At 35.4% G+C, this 11,946-nt stretch overlaps 1 pseudogene; it reads left to right on the plus strand.

Moving 5' to 3' along the window:
- The first annotated feature begins 242 nt into the window (after positions 1 to 242).
- On the plus strand, positions 243 to 11,435 carry LOC116635212 (annotated as a pseudogene).
- The last annotated feature ends 511 nt before the right edge of the window (positions 11,436 to 11,946 follow it).

Raw genomic sequence — 11,946 nt, forward strand, 5'->3', positions numbered from 1 at the left:
AAAAAAGAATAAAATACCCACAATATACTACAATTAATAAAAATTCCTAGTTAGCTATGAGTTTAATCCTATCAAGAATACCTTGTTTAGTAAAAATGGATATATGAAAATTTGGTTCTTCATCTTTAAGTTCTATTTTTTGGTTTGTTCTTGCTACAACATTACTAACTTAGAAACATAAGGAGAAGAAAACTTTTAACTCAAATTTGTTAAGATAAATTCAGAAGCAATATGAAGAAAGGATGCTGAGATCAGCAGCCTCCTACAAAGCAGCTCCAGGAAAGCAAGCGCCTCATAAACATCATGCTGTGGCCAGCCCACTGCAGACTAGCAGTTGGAGTATGTTAGAAAGCAGGAACTTGAGTTCTATCTAAGGAAAACCAAGACCCAAAGAACAAAATAAAACTTCCATTCTATCCTATTCCATGTAATAAATGTGCTGGGCATTCTAACACAAAACGCCACAATAAAACACTGCACTGTGATAGTATGTTGAGCATTTTATGGATGAGGTAACTGAAACATACAGAATTGCTACCTATATGATATAATGAAGATTACTGATGCAAGATTCTATTCCCCTGGAAGACAGGCATACTAATTCTTAACCTTCACGGTTACTTGTTTAGGTTTAAATTAGGTAATGAAGTTACAGAACTTAGCATAGGTTTTGACACATAGATAGTCATCAATAAATGGTAACACCACAGTTAATGTTATTACTGTTGTTCATTTTATTACTATTATTGTTATTGTTATTACAGTGAGAAATGACACAGTCGAGATTCAAGCCCAGATACATCTGCATCCATACTATGTATTTCCTTTCCCCATGCTGTTGCTCAGACTCAGGGACTAGATGGAACTTCAGCATTTTTTATAAGTCATTTCCGGATATCCCAGGGCTTAGAAGTCATTATAAGAATTGGGAAGGCCATGTTTGTACAGCACAGAAAGGGAGGAGGGATAAAGGCATATGGACTAATGGGTGTCAAAGTCCTATTTTCTTTGTTTCTTATGAAACAATCTTTTTTATAATTTTGCAAATGGATAAAAGAGATAATATACAAATTAGTTCTAAGCAGAATTTTAAGATTGAAAGAAGTGTAGCTTGCATATAGACATGAAGAACTATGTGGCTAAACTTTGCCCACTCTCCAGCAGTGTCTTATTCTTCCTTTTAGAAAAGAGTATAAAAGATTGATGCAAGTTAGCCCTCCAAAATGTGGCTGAAGGGAAATGCCTCCTTACTTTCCTATGGGAAATACTGAGTAGAGATGGCACAATGGGGAGTGCAAGCACCTGAGGGAAAGAACAGTGCATTCAGTGGCTAAGGAGCACACGTTTGTTTTCCTACAGCTCCACTGAGGTGTAACTGATATAGCAACACAGACGAAAAAAACCCTGAACATATTTATACAATTTTATGAGTTTGGACGTATTCACACAGCTATGATATCCTCACACAATCAAGGTAATAAACATAACCATCACCTCCAAGTTTCCTTGTGTCCCTTTGTTTTTTTTGTGTGTGTGATAGGAACACTTAACATGAGATGGAGCCTCTTGGCACATTTTTTAAGTGCACAACAGCATATTGTTAATTTCAGGCACTATGCTGCACAATGGGTCTCTAAAACGTATTCATCTTGTATGACTATAACTTTATAACCATTGAACAACTCCCCATTTCCCCTGCCCCATCCCCTAGCAATGACCGTTCTATTGTCTATTTCTATAAGTTTGACTATTTTTTACTTATTCATGTAAGTGGAATCATGCCGTATTTGTCCTTCTGTGACTGATTTATTTCACTTAGCACCATGTCTTCCAGGGTCATCATATTGTTGCAAATAGTAAAATTTTCTTCTTTTTTAAGGCTGAATAACATTTCATTGTATGTATAGACCACATTTTTTTTAAGATTTTATTTATTTATTTGAGAGAGAGAGAGCACAGACAGGGGGAGGGGCAGAGGGAGAGGGAGCCTGTTCTGGATCAAGCCCCAGAACCCTGGGATCATGACCTGAGCCTAAGGCAGACACTTAACTGACTGAGCCACCCAGGTGCCCTAGACCACATTTTTTAAATCTATTTGTCTGTACACAGACATTTAGGTTGTTTCCATATCTTGGCTATTGTGAATAATGCTGTAATGAACAAGGGAGTACATATATCTCTAAAAGATTCCAATTTCAATTCTTTTGACACATACACAGGAATGGGATTCTGGATCATATGATAGCCCTATTTTTAAGTTTCGAGTAGCTTCTAGGTTGTCTTCCATAATGACCACACCATTTTTGCATTCCCACCAACAGTGAACATGGGTTCAATTTCTCCACATCCTCGCCAACACTTGTTGTTTTTTGTTGTTGTTTTTTATAATGGCCATCCTAATAGGTATGAGGTGATCTCATTGTGTCTTTTTAACTGAAGTGTAGTTGACATAAAATATTATATTAGTTTCAGGTGTACAACATAGTGATTCAACATTTATGTACATTACAAAGTGATCACTGTGATAAGTCTAGCTATCCATCATCATACAAAGTTATTAAAATATTACTGCCTATATTCCCTATGATGTACATTACAACCCCATGATTTACTTATTTTATAACTGGAAGTTTGTATCTTTTAATCCCCTTCACCAATTTTGCCTGTCTCCTCCCCTCTGGCAACCACCAGATTGTTCTCTGTATCTTTGAGTCTGTTTCATTTTATTTTTAGACTCCACATATAAGTAAAATCATACAGCATTTTTCTTTTTCTGTCTAACTTATTTCACTTAGCATAATACCCTCTAGGTCCATCCATGTTGTCTCAAATGACAATATTCCACTCTTTTTTATGACTGAGTAGTATTCCCCTATATGTATGTGTATGTATATTTATGTGTGTGTGTGTGTATTTCACATCTTCTTTACCCACTCAACTATCTATAGACACTGAGGTTGCTTCCATATGTAATAAACAAATTCAATGAAGTTGCAGTATACAAAATCAACATACAACAATTAGTTGTGTTTCTATATACTAACAATGAACTATCTGGAAAAAAAATTAGGAAAGCAATCCCATTTACAATAACATCAAAAAGAATAAAATACTCAGCAATAAACTTAACCAACGAAGTAAAAGACATGTGCACTGAAAACTGCAATACATTCATAAAAGAAATTTAAAAAGACACAAATAAATGGGAAGATATCCCATGTCCTTGGATTAAGAGACTTGATATTGTTAAAATGTCCATACTACCCAAAGTAATTCAGTATCATTCCCATCAAAATCCCATGACATTTCTTACAGAAATAGGAAAAACAATCTTAACATTCACATGGAACTATAAAAGATCCAGAATAACCAAAGTGAGCTTGAGAAAAAAGAACTAAACTGAAGGTATCACACTTTCTGGTTTCAAAATACATTGCAAAGCTCTAGTAACTAATACAGCATATCGACCCATAGAACAGAATGGAGATCACAGAAATAAATGCATGTATGGCCATCCAATCTTTGACAAGGGCACCAGGACTACACAATGGAAAACGGAGTCTGTTCAATAAATGGTGTTAAGAAAACTAGATATCCATAAGCAAAATAATGAAACTGGACTCCTATCTTACAACATACAAAATCAACTTAAAATGGATTATAGACTTAAACCTAAGAACTAAAACTATCACACTTCTAGAAGAAAACTTAAAAAAAAAAAGCTTCACGACACTGTTCTTGGCAATGATTTTTTTCTTTGGATATGACACTAAAAGCACAGGCAACAAAGAAAAAATAGACAAATGGTACCACATCAAACTAAAAAGCTTCTGCACAGCAAAGGAAACAATCAACAGAGTAAAACGGCAATCCACAGAATGGAAAAAATATTTACAAACCATGTATCTGATAAGGGATTAATATCCAAGATATATAAGGAATTCCTCCAGCTCAATAAGAACAACAAAACCCCCAAATAATTTGATTTAAAAAGTAGCCCACACTTTTAATCGAATCTCTTAAACAGGATCCCAATAGCAAAAGGAAAAATATTATATCAGAACACCATAAGTGACGACCCTAGGATAATAACAACAAACAAAACCGATTTGTGAACCTGGATATTTCTGTGATATTCAACTCTCACCCAGCCAGAGTATTGTTAATGTCTACACCTGCCACTCTTCCAACTGTGAATAAAGTTCTAAAATGTTCATGAAAATGGTTTTGAAATTTAAATACTAGCTAAAATGTAGAAGTTCATCTACTATGACTCCATTAGTTGCTACCATTTAAATGTGATTCCAAGAGCATGTCAAGGCTTTTCCCAAGTGTTTGGGAGAAAAAAAAAAATTCTGGTTTAGGAGTGAATGATTTGGTTAATAGCTATCTTGTTTTTCCTGATTCTCAACAGTTGAATTTATCAACTGGCTCTTACTGGATGTTACGGAACAAAGAGGCCAGCAACAAAATTCATGGTTATTGCTGCAGAAAGACCTAGAACTAACCTTGATGTAAAACATGCAGCTTATCACCACAGACATTCAAGAGTAAGATGATTATTAACATTTTATCTCTGCAGTCCTCCCCATAGAACCACAAATTTTGCAAAGGAAAGCAGGGAGAGTTGCAAACAAGGAGGGAGACAGTTTGCAGGCTGATTTCATGGTCTGTCCCCTGGAGGAGAGCATTGAATAGACTAGACTCTGTCCTATATATCCAACACTGACAGATACATTTCTATTAAAGCTATCAAAACATGTATCATGTTTCATTGTAATTATTCCTCTCTCTGTCTCTGCAAGTTTAGGTCTCTGTGTCTACACTGCCTCGGATTTAGCACTAAAAGTCTTGCATCCTGAGGAACTCCTCAACCTTCAGAAAACCACAATGGTTGGCACCCTAACAATGATTTACCATAAGAGCTGCTTTCATCGTTATGTGCCTAATCCCTAACCCAGGCATTCAGTATTCGTTTTCTGAATAAATAAAATTTTTATTTAAGGGTGAGGACATTTTGATGCCCCTTTCATTGTGAAAGATTTTAATTCTCTCTGTCTGTGTTTATGGCCTGGTTACTTTCTAGCACCTCTTCCAAAAAGTTTTAACTGCATAGAAAAGATTTCTAATCATGTAAGATAATATTTTAAATGTATTCTCTAAGGGTCTCTCCCTTGCCAGAGGTAAATAATTTGCTAGAAATCCCCCATGTACCTGCCGACAAAATATATACTCATTATTTGTAAGTAGTTGAATAATAAAAATAAAATATGCTTCAAGAAATTTTCTAATGAATTATAATAAATAAAAGTTAAGAGACATCTAGTTCATTTCTTTTTTTTTTTTAAAGATTTTATTTATTTATTCATTTGAGAGAGCGAGAGCACATGAGAGGGGGGAGGGTCAGAGGGAGAAGCAGACTCCCCGCTGAGCAGGGAGCCCGATGCGGGACTCGATCCTGGGTCTCCAGGATCATGACCTGAGCCGAAGGCAGTCGCTTAACCAACTGAGCCACCCAGGTGCCCCATCTAGTTCATTTCTGAGGCCTTCTCTATTAGTCAAAAATTTTAATCTAAAATTTTGCTGCAATGTTTGATAAAATGCTGTGTTTAAAAAGATTAAGTTAATGCAAGTATTTTGCCAAACAGGGCCTTAAAGATATTAATCACAAAATCTGGAAATTAAATGGTCCAAAGACTTTATTTCCATATGACTTAGTTATTATCATAAAGGACATTATTCCAATTAAGAATAAATGTTTTGGCTCTCGAATTAGATAAAATCTGATTAAATGGTTAAAATAGTCTATTATTTTGATTGTTTGGGACCTGTGAACCTAAAGTATTAAATGAGCTTGGCGCTTAGGCCTCCTCCAAGGTGGTGCATCCTCACTCTCTTTTGCCCTTCCCAATTCTCTCTTGTAAATCAGTTTAACTGAGGTATATTTTACATCAAATAAAATTCACATATTTTAAGGGTATAGCATGATGAATTTAGCCAAACATATACAGTCCTGTTACCAATACCATGGTTGTTATTAACCACCCCCCGCCCCCCGCCTTTGCTCTAGGTGTTGGTAAGCACTGAACTGCTCTTTGTCACTATGGTGTTACCTTTCCAAGAATTTTACATAAGTGAAAACCTACAACTGGTATTTATTCTTTGGTGTTTGGCTTCTTTCATTTAGTAAAATGCTTTTGAGGTTCATCCATGATATTTCATGTATCAGCATTTAGGGTTTTTTATTGCTGAATATTGTTCTTTTGTATAAACATACACAATTTGCTTAGCCATCCGTCCAATGATGGGGATTTGGGTTTTCTCTAGTTTGTAACTTTTATGAATAAGACTTCTGTGAACATCTGCCTACAAAGTATTTTTTTTTTTTTTTTTTTTGAGAGAGAGAAAGAGAGAGAGGGAGAGTGAGAATGGGGTGGAGGGGTTTCAGAGGGAGAAGGAGAGAGAGAGAATCTTAAGCAGCCTCCATACCCAGCATAAGCCCAATGCAGGGCTCGATCTCAAGACCCTGAGATCATGACCTGAGTCAAAATCAAGAGTCAGCAGCTGCTTAACTGACCGAGCCACCCAGATGCCCCTGCCTACAAAGTATTTTTGAGGACATACTTTCTCATTTCTCTTGAGTAATTTCTAGGGTGATATTCCTGGGCCACATGTTAAACTTTATAAGAAATCTCTAAACTGTTTCCCAAAGTGACTATACAATTTGCATTCCTGGTAACAACATATAAGAGTTTGAGTTACTTGCTCCATATCCTTATTGACACTTGGTATCCTCAGTATTTTTAATTTTAGCCAATCTAGTGGGTATGTCGATATATCTCATTGTGTTTTTAATGTACATTTCCTTAATGACAAATGACATTTATTTTTTCTATATTTTTTGTCACTCATATATTCATTTAGTGAAAAGTCTCTTCAAATATTTTGCTCATTACTTTATCTTTTTATTGAGTTGAAGACTTTTTTACATGGTCTGAATACAGTTCTTTCTCAGATATGTGTTTATCAAGTATTTTTTCTCTGTAGCTTACCTTTTTTTTAACATTGGCTGTTGAAGATAAAAATCTTAATAAAATCTAATTTTTTTTTCTTTGTTTAGTTCATGCTTTTGTGTCCTGTTGAAGAAATTGTTCCTGTTCCATGACCACAAAGATTTTCTCTTGTTTTCTTTTGGAAGTTTTAGCTCTTAAATTTAGGTCAATGATTCATTTCAACTTAATTTTTATATATGCTGTGAGGATAATTTTGAAAAAAATTTTAAACATACAGTTATCCAATGGCTCTAGCATCATTTGTAAAAAGACAGTACTTCTCTCACTGAATTATCTTGGCAATTTGGTAAAAAATCAGTTGACCTTATGTGTGTGGCATCTATGTCTGGTTTCTATTAATCTGGCAAAACTAGCATTTTGTCCTGAAACCTCTAACTGCTTTGGTCTCCTCATAGTCTCTCATATCAGGAAGATCATTAGTATCCACCTGGGTTTCCCTTCCTTATACCAAAGCCATGTAGCTCTAACAAGGGAATAAGATGGAACACACATAGGGCTCACCTCCTCTGTTTACAGCCGTTCAGAGATCACTGTCCTTCATTTCTTGACCTCCAGTTTCTCAAAAACCGTTGTTTCATATATTGGGTCAAGTTGTTGTTTATTTCAGGCACTGGTACAAATCCAGTCTCTGTTACTGACATCTCAGTAATCTATGAAACTTATTTTATAGCCAAGAATATGGCCTATAGGGGAAAATTACCTACATATACTTGAAAGGAATGTGTACTCTGGTATTATCGGGTGGAGTCTTACTGAAATGTGAGTTAAGTCAAAATGGTTGACAATGTTCAAGTCTTCTATATTATTACTTATTTTCTGCTTAATTTTTTTCAATTACTTAGAAAAAAAGTGTTGAAATTTCCAACTATATCTTATTGAGATATAACTGACAAATAGCATTTTAGCTTCAGATATACAAAATAATGATTCAATATTTGTATATACTGTGAAATGATCACCACAATAAGTCTTGTTAACATCATCACTATGCATAGCTACACATTTTTTTAAGTAGCTCCACACCCAGCGTGGAGTCCAATGTGAGGCTCGAACCCACAACCTGAGATCAAGACCTGAGCTGAGAAAAAAGTCAGATGCTTAACCGACTGAGCCACCCAGGTACCCCACAAAATTTTTTGTTTTGTGATAAGAACTTTTAAGATCTATTCTCTTAGCAACTTTCAAATATGTGATACAATATTGTTAACTATAATTCAACTATAATTTTGGATTTGTCTATTTCAGTGTTTAGTTGTATTATTTTTCCCTTCTTCCACTTGGAAGCACTCTTAAGTGAAAAAATATTTATGATTGTCATGTCCTTTTAAAGAATTAATCCTTTTAGCATTATAAAATGTCTTTCTGTATTTCTGGTAATTTTTTAGTGTGAAATCTACATTGATACTAATAAAACCAATCTAGTTTTTTAAATTAGTGTTTTATTAGTGTTCTCACTAATTATTGATGTGATTGAGTTTAAATCTATCATCTTGTTAAATATTTCCATTTATCATCTTTCTCAGATTACCTGAGTTTTTTTTTTTAATGATTCCACTTTATCTCCATTATTAGCTTAACAGCTGTATCTCTTTGTTTTATATTTTACTTTATGCTGTATGCTTTACAATATGCATTTTATCACTCACCTTTCAAATATTACACCACCTCACATACTGTGTAACAACAACATAATAACCTGCTTCCATTATCCCCCATCAAACACTGTGCTAAAATTGCCATATATCTTACTTCTACATACGCTATAAATCCCATTTTGTTTAATACAGTCAATTATCTTTTCATTAGATTGTAAATAGGAAGAAACAATTTTTTTAAATGTATCCACATATTTCCCATTTCCAGGAGTCTTCATTGCTTCACGTAGACCCAAATTTCCATCTGCTATCATATTTCTTCTATCCGAAGAACTGCCTTTAACAATTTGTATAGTGCAGATTTGTTGGTTATAAATTCTCTCTCCTTTTATTTGGAAAATATCTTTATTTTGCTATTTTGCCTTCATTTTAAAAATAATTGTTTTCATCTGTGAAGAATTCTACATTGATAGATTTTGTTTGTTTCCATTCAGTCCTTTAGTAATATCACTACATCATCTTTTCCTTTCATATTTTCAGATGATCAGTCTGCAGTCACTCTTACCTTTGTATCTCCATCATGAGCCTTTTTCTCTCTGTATTTTTAAGATTTACTCTTTATCACTGATTTTCTGGAATTGATTTTGATGTAGCTTGGTGTGATGTTCTTTATATTCAAATTTGGGTTTGAATATAAAGAACATCTGTGAGATTTTTAAAGAACATAAAAATCTGTGAGATTTTTTGAATCTGTGGGGTTTTAGTTTTCACATTTGGGAAGATTCTCAACATTTTTTTCTCTAAATATTCTCTTCTGACCCCTCTTTCCACTTCTACTTTTGGGAATTCAATTACATTTATATAAACAGTTTGATATTACTCCTGAAGTCACTACCACTTTCTTCATTTTTTCCTATTATCTTTGTCTCTCTGCTTCATTTTGGATATTTACCATTTCCATATTTTCAAGATTATGGATCTTCTGTTAATCTGCTATTAATCTTATCCATATATTTTTAATTACAGATACTATAATTATCAACTTGAGACCTTCCATTTGGGCTTTTAAATATATGCTTTTTTATGCTTTTTCCATCTCTTTTTTCATCATGCTCATATTTTTCTCTAACTTCTTGAACATATGGGGCATATTTATGATAGCTGTTTAAAAGTCCTTGTCTGCTAATTATAACAGCTCTCATGATATCCAATAGGTCAATTATATAATTTTTTTTTTTTGGATTTGAGTCTTATTTTTCTGCTTCTTTAGATGCCTCTTCATTTTTTATTAAATGACAGACATTGTAAATTTTATATTGTTAGTTGTAAAATATAGTTTATGCCATTAAATAGTGTTGGGATTTTTGGCACATAGTTAAATGAGATTTGCCTTTTTATACTCAGCATAACCCCTTTGAGATTTTTCTAAGCATTGACTGTAACAGGCTTTTTTAGATAAATTGTCTAAACAAACAAAAAACCCAGTTTTTATTGTGCTCTCATCAGTTTCACTTCTTCCTCAGAGTGGAATGAAAGGACTGTTTTTACAACAAATACTATGTAAAAATACTTGAAGGGTAAAGGCATAGGAGAATGCTTATTTCTTCAGCAAGTTCTAGCAAACAAGTTATTTTTACTTTAAATAACAATTGTTTGCTAGTGTGAACACAATATAGTATTCCTATCTGCAAAATACAATACCAAGAATTTCTTTTGTCAAATTTCCATTTAAGGTCTTGTCTCTGAGCGTTGAGCCCCTTGCCTTCTCCTCTCTTTCACAGCAAAGTTTGGAGTACTCTTTCATCCCTCGGTATAAGGATTGCTGGCCATTCCAGGCAAGTGGTGACCCCGACATGATCATCTTACAAGGAACACCATTGGGACCTCCCAGAAACAAAAAGTCTGCACACGCAGAGTACAGCAAGGTGGGAAGAACTGAATTAGGAATCCCAGGAGCTGAGTTATAGCCCCTGCTCCTTCATTCATTCATTTCCCTGCATTGGGATCTAGATAGAATATACATTTTGAAGTTAAAATAAACTGGTTTTGAACCATTGCTCCACGTGACTTGGGGCACGTGGTGCTGCTGCTGAGCCACTCCAAGTCCACGGGCGGGGAGTGGAGGCGCATGCTGACCTCAGAGCGAATGAGCTGCATCTGGAAGAGCTTCCTCCCCGATGCCTACAAGCAGGTGACATTGGGTGAAGATGCCCCCAATTCCAGTGTGGTGCATGTCTCCTATTCTGAAGGAGGTGACAACAGTAGAAATGGTGCCCAGGTGAAGATGGTCGATAGAGCCGAGTACCACCTTCTTGACTTTGCCAGCCCTCAGCGCCCACTGGTGGTCAACTTTGGCTCAGCCACTTGACCTCCTTTTACTAGCCAGCTGTCTTACTTCAGCAAATTGGTAGAAGGGTTCCCATCAGTGGCTGACTTCCTGTTGGTCTACATTAATGAGGCTCATCCTTCAGATAGTTGGGCAGTGCCTGGTGATTCTTCTTTGTCTTTTGAAGTGAAGAAGCACCAGAACCAGGAAGACTGTTGTGCAACAGCCCACCAGCTTCTGGAGCAATTCTCCTTGCTGCCTCAGTGCTGAGTTGTGACTGACCACATGGGCAATAATGCCAATGTAGCTTATGGGGTAGGCTTTGAACGTGTGTGTATTGTGCAGAGACAGAAAATTGCTTATCTGGGAGGAAAGGGCCCTTTCTATTACAACCTTCAAGAAGTCTGGCATTGGCTGGAGAAGAATTTCAGCAAAAGATGAAATCTAGATTAACTGGTTAAAGGTATGATTGTAAAAGAGTTCTTTTTTTTTTTTAAATTATGTAAAGGAAAGGAAACTAAGAACTGAATCCACTATTTCAACTGAGTCCCATTGTCTTGCTGAAAGACAGGAATTTACATGTCAGAAGAACATAAACCTCTAACATTTCCATACTCCTTTTACCACTCAAATGGCATTTGGCTAAATAGTAGCCCCAGCACATCTCTTCCTAGTAAAAAGCCCTGAGTGAAAAGATCCCAAGATGGAGAGGAAGAAACCCTGTTTCAACATGTGTTTATTCTGCCTTGGGAAAGAAATAATACAGCTGATGCATGCTTTGGGATTTGAAGAAAAGACGTAACTGAATAACTACTATGTTAGGGAACTATTGTCCTTATTAGAATAAGGGGTATTGCCTACGCTTTATTCTATCATGGATAGAGCCCATCTGGAAAGTTCCCCAATATTTACTTATAATGAGTCCTTGAGCCCAGTCCTTGTGGTTAGGGCT

This window comes from Phoca vitulina, unplaced genomic scaffold, assembly GCF_004348235.1.
Source record: "Phoca vitulina isolate PV1807 unplaced genomic scaffold, GSC_HSeal_1.0 scaffold10, whole genome shotgun sequence".
In the NCBI taxonomy this organism is placed as follows: domain Eukaryota; kingdom Metazoa; phylum Chordata; class Mammalia; order Carnivora; family Phocidae; genus Phoca; species Phoca vitulina.